Source organism: Aethalodelphis obliquidens, unplaced genomic scaffold (assembly GCF_003676395.1).
Source record: "Aethalodelphis obliquidens isolate GAN/ISIS:26980383/991018 unplaced genomic scaffold, ASM367639v1 scaffold23, whole genome shotgun sequence".
NCBI classification, from domain to species: Eukaryota; Metazoa; Chordata; class Mammalia; order Artiodactyla; family Delphinidae; genus Aethalodelphis; species Aethalodelphis obliquidens.
Window position 1 is genome coordinate 6,981,315 of NW_020837967.1, and position 7,522 is coordinate 6,988,836.

The following is a 7,522-nucleotide window of genomic DNA, read 5'->3' on the forward strand; positions in this document are numbered from 1 at the left end:
GGTTTAGTTGCTCCTCGGCATAGGATCTTCCCCGGACAGGGCTCAAACCCCTGCATTGGCGGCAGGCGGATTCTTAACCACTGCGCCACCAGGGAAGCCCTGTTTTATTTTTAACAGTTTTTGAGGGCAGAAAACTTGGAAGAAAATGAACTACAGGACCCCAAACAACTTTTACCTGCCTACCCGGTCAGTTCTTTACATTTGGGTCTAAATGTGCATCTTTGGTACTGAGAGGGATGGGAGGGGCCAGAGACTGTCCTTTATGTGTGAAATGGGAGGTGGGACTGAGAGTTGTGTTGCATTATCAGGTGTGTTGTCATAACTAGAGCACAATCATTTCTATGGAGTTCATCTATAAATTATTTTTAGGGGGAGAAATGAAATGATTAGTCTAAGAATTTTATTCAAGCCGTAATTAAGTCGAATAGTAGAAAAGAAAGAATATCAGGACTCCGTTTCCTTTTAACTTATGGATTAGGTTAATAAAACAGTATAAAAGAGTCTTGGCATCAATTACAGCTTCATTTTCTAGGTAATTTCTCATTATAAAACTTTTTTTTTTTTTTTTTTTTGCGGTACGCGGGCTTCTCACTGCTGTGGCCCCTCCCACTGCAGAGCACAGGCTCCGGAAGCACAGGCTCAGCGGCCATGGCTCATGGGCCTAGCCTCTCCACGGCAATGTGGACCGGGGCACAAACCCGTGTCCCCTGAATCGGCAGGCGGACTCTCAACCACTGCGCCAGCAGGGAAACCCTAAAACTCATTTTTGTTAATGCACATCACTCCCATAAAAACAGGAATGAGCAGAGAACTAGACAGAAAACTATAGAAGATACAGAAAGCTATTAAAGTAGGACCCCTGTCTTCTTTGTGTAAATCAGAGCAAAGTACATCAGTACATGTTCAGACAAACAAAGGTTGTCAAGAGCTGCCAGCATTAAGGCCAACAATGGCTATTTTGTGTTTTCTGATTATTTCATCTAAGATTGTGTACATTCCATGAAAAATGGCTCTTTCTTTACTTTCGCCCACTGCTTAACCATAGGAAAAGCCCATGAGTGGTAATGAGCTGTGATGACCCAGAAACAGTTCCCACGGGGAAGCTCCTTCATTTTTAATGTCCTTGAAGGTCAAGAAGAACATATCTTTTTGAAAGCGGCTTGGCCGTTAAATCATCATATTGGGATTTCTCAGGATATAGTCTTCAAGGTAATTTCTGTCCTAAGATTCTTTTTCTAGGTTTGGGAACAGATCTTCCCAACGTTCCTATGAATGGAGAATGAGATGATGAAAGAGTGGGATGTAGGTTTGCACATGGGTCTGGCCCTTGTGGATGGCCCAATATGGGAAGGGGGTGTTTTTAAAAAGTTCATTTCTTCTCCTTTCCCAGCTAAGCTGTGCTTCTGCTGACTGTACCGTAGCTGTGGTGGTTCATAGTGGTGTCTAGACAGGAGTCGGGGTCTCTAAGCCTGGATCATAGCCCACGGGGTTCAGAACCCTAAGACCCAACCTTTCTTTTCTTTTGTGAAGCGTTTGCCTTGGCTGTGAGTTGGAGCAGTTCTCTTTCTAAAGTGTAACGCAGACATGCTAAGCAAAATTAGTTCCACATCACTTGGTTAAGGAGGATCATTTTCCCCTTCGTGTTCAGAACTGCAAAGACAATAATCACCCTTGTGATTTTGTTTAGCATGTCTGCAGGGAATCTAAGTCTCAGAAGACGCGATTCCCTTCCCCCCACCAAGTGGGACAAAGCTTAGTAGTTGAATGTAAGGGAACTTATCTATTTGTTCCAGTTTAGATTCTTAGGTAAATTGGATCTGGTCAACCTTTCCCTGGCTAATTTTGAGCTAAATTATGATCCAAGAAAAGTTTAAATTCAGGGTTTCTCCTTCCTAGTTAAGCCAGACCGCCTTCAGCGTTTCCCTCCTAAATTGCCCCAGGGTTTCTAGATTATGGGTGTCTCCTCTGCTTCTCTCTTTAAATCCAAACTCATTTGTCCTGTGTCATCTCCTGAGATCTGGACTTTTCACAGTTTCCCAGGTGATAAAATGATCTGATAAATCATTATTATTCAAACCTGCAGGAAATCTTCCTTATTGTTTTTCGGGCAGTAAGAGGTGTGTAAGAAAACAGTGTGGTGGAGCAGACCAGGTGTAGACTATAGTACAGTCGATGTGTGCCCCGCCCCCACCCACCCATCCGCACCACTGGGATGTGTCCCTGGTTATGGATGTAAAATACAGGGCTGTGTGTGCTTTAAATGTATACACATGGATTGTGCTAAGACTCTAATTATAACTTCACTCCATACATTTCAAGATCCATCCACACCATCGTCCAATTGATTGCTTCTGACTGATGAACAGTATTCCATTGTAAAATGTTTACCTTGTTTTTGCTTATTCTTGGAGTTCATCTTTTGTTAAATCTTTTCCCAAGTAATATAATGTATATATACATATATACATCTTTATTTTATGCTATTTTTAATTAATTAATTAATTAATTATGGCTGCATTGGGTCTTCGTTGCTGCACGTGGGCTTTCTCTAGTTACGGTGAGCAGGGGCTACTCTTCGTTGCGGTGCGCGGGCTTCTCATTGCGGCGGCTTCTCTTGCTGCTGAGCACGGGCTTTAGGCACACGGGCTTCAGTAGTTGTGGCATGTGGGCTCAGTAGTTGTGGCTCCCGGGCTGTAGAGCACAGGCTCAGTATTTGTGGCGCACGGGCTTAGTTGCTCTGCAGCATGTGGGATCTTCCTGGACCAGGGATCAAACCTGCGTCCCCTGCATTGGCAGGCAGATTCTTAACCACTGCACTACCATGAAAGTACAATTTTATGCTTTTTTTTTTTTTTTTTTTTTTGCGGTACGCGGGCCTCTCACTGTTGTGGCCTCTTCTGTTGCGGAGCACAGGCTCCGGACATGCAGGCTTAGCGGCCATGGCTCACGGGCCCAGCCGCTCCGTGGCATGTGGGATCTTCCCGGACCGGGGTACAAACCCGTGTCCCCTGCATCGGCAGGCAGACTCTCAACCACTGCGCCACCAGGGAAGCCCTATGCTATTTTTAATGGTATCTTTTTTAGCTGTTGTTTGTGGCTAGTATATAGAAATTGATTTTTTTTTATATTGGCTTATCCCCAGTGACTTTGTTAAACTCTTACTGATTCTAATAATTTGACAGAATTTTGGAGTTTTCTACAAAGACTGTAATTATATGTGAATAATAACATCTTCCTTTTCAATCCCTATTCATTTTTTTTCTTGCCTTATATGTGGGTTATGACTTAATATACAATATAGAATAGAGGATGGGATGGTGGTAATGGGAGTGGTTTTAATATTTTGCCATCAAATATGATGTTTGCTATAATTTTTATGGATATCTTTTATTGGATTTAAAAAGTTCATAATTTGTGAAGTTTATTTTTAAATTATGCATAATATTAAATTCGTCCAATGCTTTTTGTCATCTATTGAAATGACTGTATGACTTTTCTCCTTTAATCAATTAATGTTGTACTGTATGTTGGAAAATCAACGTTATTCCAACCTTGCATTTTTGGGATTAAGTCATCTTGGTCATTATTTGCTTTCTAGATCCAGCTTACTAATAATTTTGTTTAGGACTTTTTGTATCTGTGTTCATGAATGACAGCAGCCTATAATTTTTTCTTCTTTATACATTCTTGGGTTTTGGCATCAAGGTTTTAATAGCCTCAAAATGAGATGAGTTTGTTTCTACTTTTTCTCTTCTCTGCAGAAGTTTGTGTAAACTTAGAGTTATTTGTTCCTTGAATGTTTCATAAAACTCTCTAGTAAAACTTTCTGGATGTGCTGTTTTCTTTGTTGTAAGATTTTTATATAATGATTTATTTTCTTTAATGATTATATTACTATTCAGATTTTTTCTTTTATTTGTGGTGTTAGTTTTAAGGAGATCTTCTCTTAGGAATTTGTCCATTTCATCTATCTTTTCAAATTTACTGGCATAAAATTGTTTATAATACCCCCTTTCAATACCTGTGGCATCTATACTTATGTTTCCCTTTTCATTCTGATATTGTTTGTCTATTTTTTCTTGATTAGTTCTGCCAAAAGTTTGTCAATTTTATTAGCATTTTCAAAACAATAAATTTTGAAATTTAGTTCTCTATTGTGTGTTTTTCTATTTATCTAATTTCACATTCTTTTTTTTACCCTGTCTATTCTGTGTTTATTCTTTTGGGTTTTTTCCTAATTTAAACGTTACTTGCTTGGTTCATTAAATTCCAGCCTTGTTTTCTAACACTGTAAGCATTTAAGTGATGTTTTAGCTACATCCCACAGGTTTCGATATGCAGTATTTTTATTATCATGTAGTTCTAAATACTTTCTACTTTCTAATAATATTTCTAAGAGTTACTTAGAAATATAAATTCCTAATGACATGGATTCTTCTGATTATCTTTAGGTCACTGATTTCTAATTTAATTGCTTTGTAGTAAAATAATGTGTTTTCTGATACCACCAGTCTTCTGAAATTTGCTGAGACTTGATTTCTGGCCCAGGATGCCATCAGTTTCCATAAGTATTCTATGTGAACATGAAACAATATGTATTAAGAAGTTGCTTCGGGCTCCCCTGGTGGCGCAGTGGTTGAGAGTTCGCCTGCCGATGCAGGGGACACGGGTTCGTGCCCCGGTCCGGGAAGATCCCACATGCCGCAGAGCGGCTGGGCCTGTGAGCCATGGCCGCTGAGCCTGCGCGTCCGGAACCTGTGCTCCACAACGGGAGAGGCCACAGCAGTGAGAGGCCCGCATACCGCAAAAAAAAGAAAAAAAGAAAAAAAAGAAAAAGAAGTTGCTTCACTTAGTATGTTGTAAATGTCGCTTAGATCAAACTTGTTAATTGTGTTGTTTAAATCTTCTTTATTCCCAGTCTGCTGGATTTATCTATTGTTAAGAGTGGTGTGCAGAAATCTCCCACTATAATGGTGGGTTTATTAACTCATGTTATTTATATTTGAGGTACATGCAGGTAAATCGAAATTTTTATCATTTTGAAGTACTCCTCTTTGTTTCTAGTAATTCACTTTTCCCTTCTTTTCCTTTGTCTGATTTTACTGTAATGATTCCAGCTACTTCCTATCCATCCATTTCTCCCTCCCCACAGGCAGCCTTTGTTGCAATTTTTCTCATGTATCCTTCCAGAAAGATTCTAGGCACATCAAAGCATAAACAGAGATATTTTTCATTTTTTTCCCTATACACATGGAAGTATACGAGACTCTGTTCTGTCCTTTAGCTTTTTCCACACTCTAAAATGTGTCCCGGAGAACACTGAGCAGCCTCCTGCTTCTTTTAAATCGCTTGTCCTGATTGCTTTTAGGTTCCCCCCTGGTGCTGTCACCCTCCCAACTGTTGCCAGAGTCATCTTTCTAACCTATAAATGTGATGCTGCCTTTCTCCAGGGCTCCCCATCACCTGTGGGTGAAGTTCAAGATTCAAGTCCCTCTTCGCTTGGGTCCACTTTTCTGTGTGCCTCTATTTGCACTTTCTCCCTTTTCCAGCTCATTCTGTGTTGTGCTTTAGCTCATTTCAGGGCTTCACCCCAGCCACTCACGACTTTTCAAATAGGCCATGTGTTGCTTACTCTCTCCTTCTGTGTTTGGAATGCCCAGCATGGTTTGTTTAAACCTGAAATCTCAAACATCTCTTATTGCTGGCCTTTCTGAAAGTCTCTGAGCCCTCCTGGGGAGTATGGGCACCTTCCCCCTGCTCCCATGTGCCCTGTCTTGGCGCTGGACACGGTGATGCATCCGTCCTCCATTAGAGTTGGCGCCATGTGGCAGAATTACTTGTGGAACTTGATAAAAATGCACATGCTCAGCTGTTACCCCCACAGATGTATTCAGTAGATCTGGTTCTGACCCGTTGCTGGATTAACTTCCCCTGGGGAAGGAGATGCCTCTTACCCATTGGTCTTTCTCTAGTACCTGGAATCTGCCCCATAAGAAGTAGGAGAACAGTAAACATCAGAAGAACATGCCAAGACTAGAAAGGAATATAGGGTTCCAACTGAAGCAAAGACTGATTGATAGGACGAACTTTGATTCTGCAGCCTGTGGGGAGTGGGTTGAAGGTGATTGCTTTCAGGAGAGTGGTGACATCACAGTGGTGTTTCAAGATTAATCCAGCAGAAGAATACAGCAAAAGGATGGCCAAAATGGAAAAAGCAAGAACAGTCAGATGATGTGGTAAAAATGGTCCTGAACTCGGGAGGGGGACCAGAAAGGAAGTGGATCCAACTGACATTGGGCAGGAAAAATCAACAGGGCTGGGCAGCTGGTTGGTTGTGAGTGGCAGGGACAGGGAGGTGTCAAAGATGTCCCCAAAGCTGTTTGTGTGACGAGGCTGAAAGCCACTGTGCCTCAGGACGGGTCTTTGACAAGATGACTCATCTCTGGGGTTTGGTGAGTAGTGGAAGGACCTAGCTCCTTGGGCTGCTCTGCAGACCTGACTATGGCCATCTGGAACTTTGACAGAGTGGGGTGATAGTGGGAGGAGGGCTGGATGCCTTCCATCCAGGCCATTCTAGGTCTTTCTGGAATGTACAGGGGAGGATGAAGAGGAGGAGCTTCCTTCCTCTCTGGCTCCAGTGCACTCACTTTGGAGGTTCACTTGCCCCACTAGCTCCACCAGTTCCACGAGCACCATTAACTTGGATGGCTGCTGCGCCCTGACCGGCCATGCTCGGCAGACAGAGATTTACCAAGACTGTAGATCACTTGTGACCTTCAACCTTACCAGAAAAGGCTGCTACTAGTAAATACCGAGCAACAAACACAGGAAGCCCAAGAGAATAAACAGAAACACGCACACGCGGCTCTAGTTTCCCTTTGTGGTGCTAGCCTGTGGCGCCCCCGCAGTGAGCCTGCTCTGCGCCCTCTGGGAGAAGTCGGTTTCTTCATCTATGGAGCCCTCTTAGTCTGACCCTGGCCTCCCTTTTCTAAAGTGCACTGTTAGCAAACACAGAAAGTGAGCCCTTGTTTGGGAAAGGAGACTAGATACTGTGGGGTGGTCATGACCTCACAGACTCACGGCTCTGGCCGCTCTGTCAGACGGATCTGCTCCTGCTTCTTTATCTCACGCTCTCCCCTTTCCAGTGCAGATCTTGCCCCCCGCTCAGAAATCCACGCTCCATAGTGGCTCACCCATGGAATTCTATATTTTTGGCTCCTGGGGAACTAGGACCAGGGAGCCCCTCGTTCTCAATTCCTTAAGAGATGAAAGAAGACTGACAGCTCGAGCCTGTGAAGGATATTGAACCAAGGTTTCCACTTTCTCCCCAACAGAATCTGCCTTCTGGAGAATTCTGATTAGCTTCCTCATCTTCTTTCAAGGGAATAATTTGTAGAAGTCTAAACACTACAGTTTTACAGCATCAGAATAGCTTTTAAAACGCTAGTAGCACAGGAGAAAGGCGTGCTCTCGGATGGTATAGTCAGTTACCACCCTCCGCCCCACGGAGGGCCCCATGTGC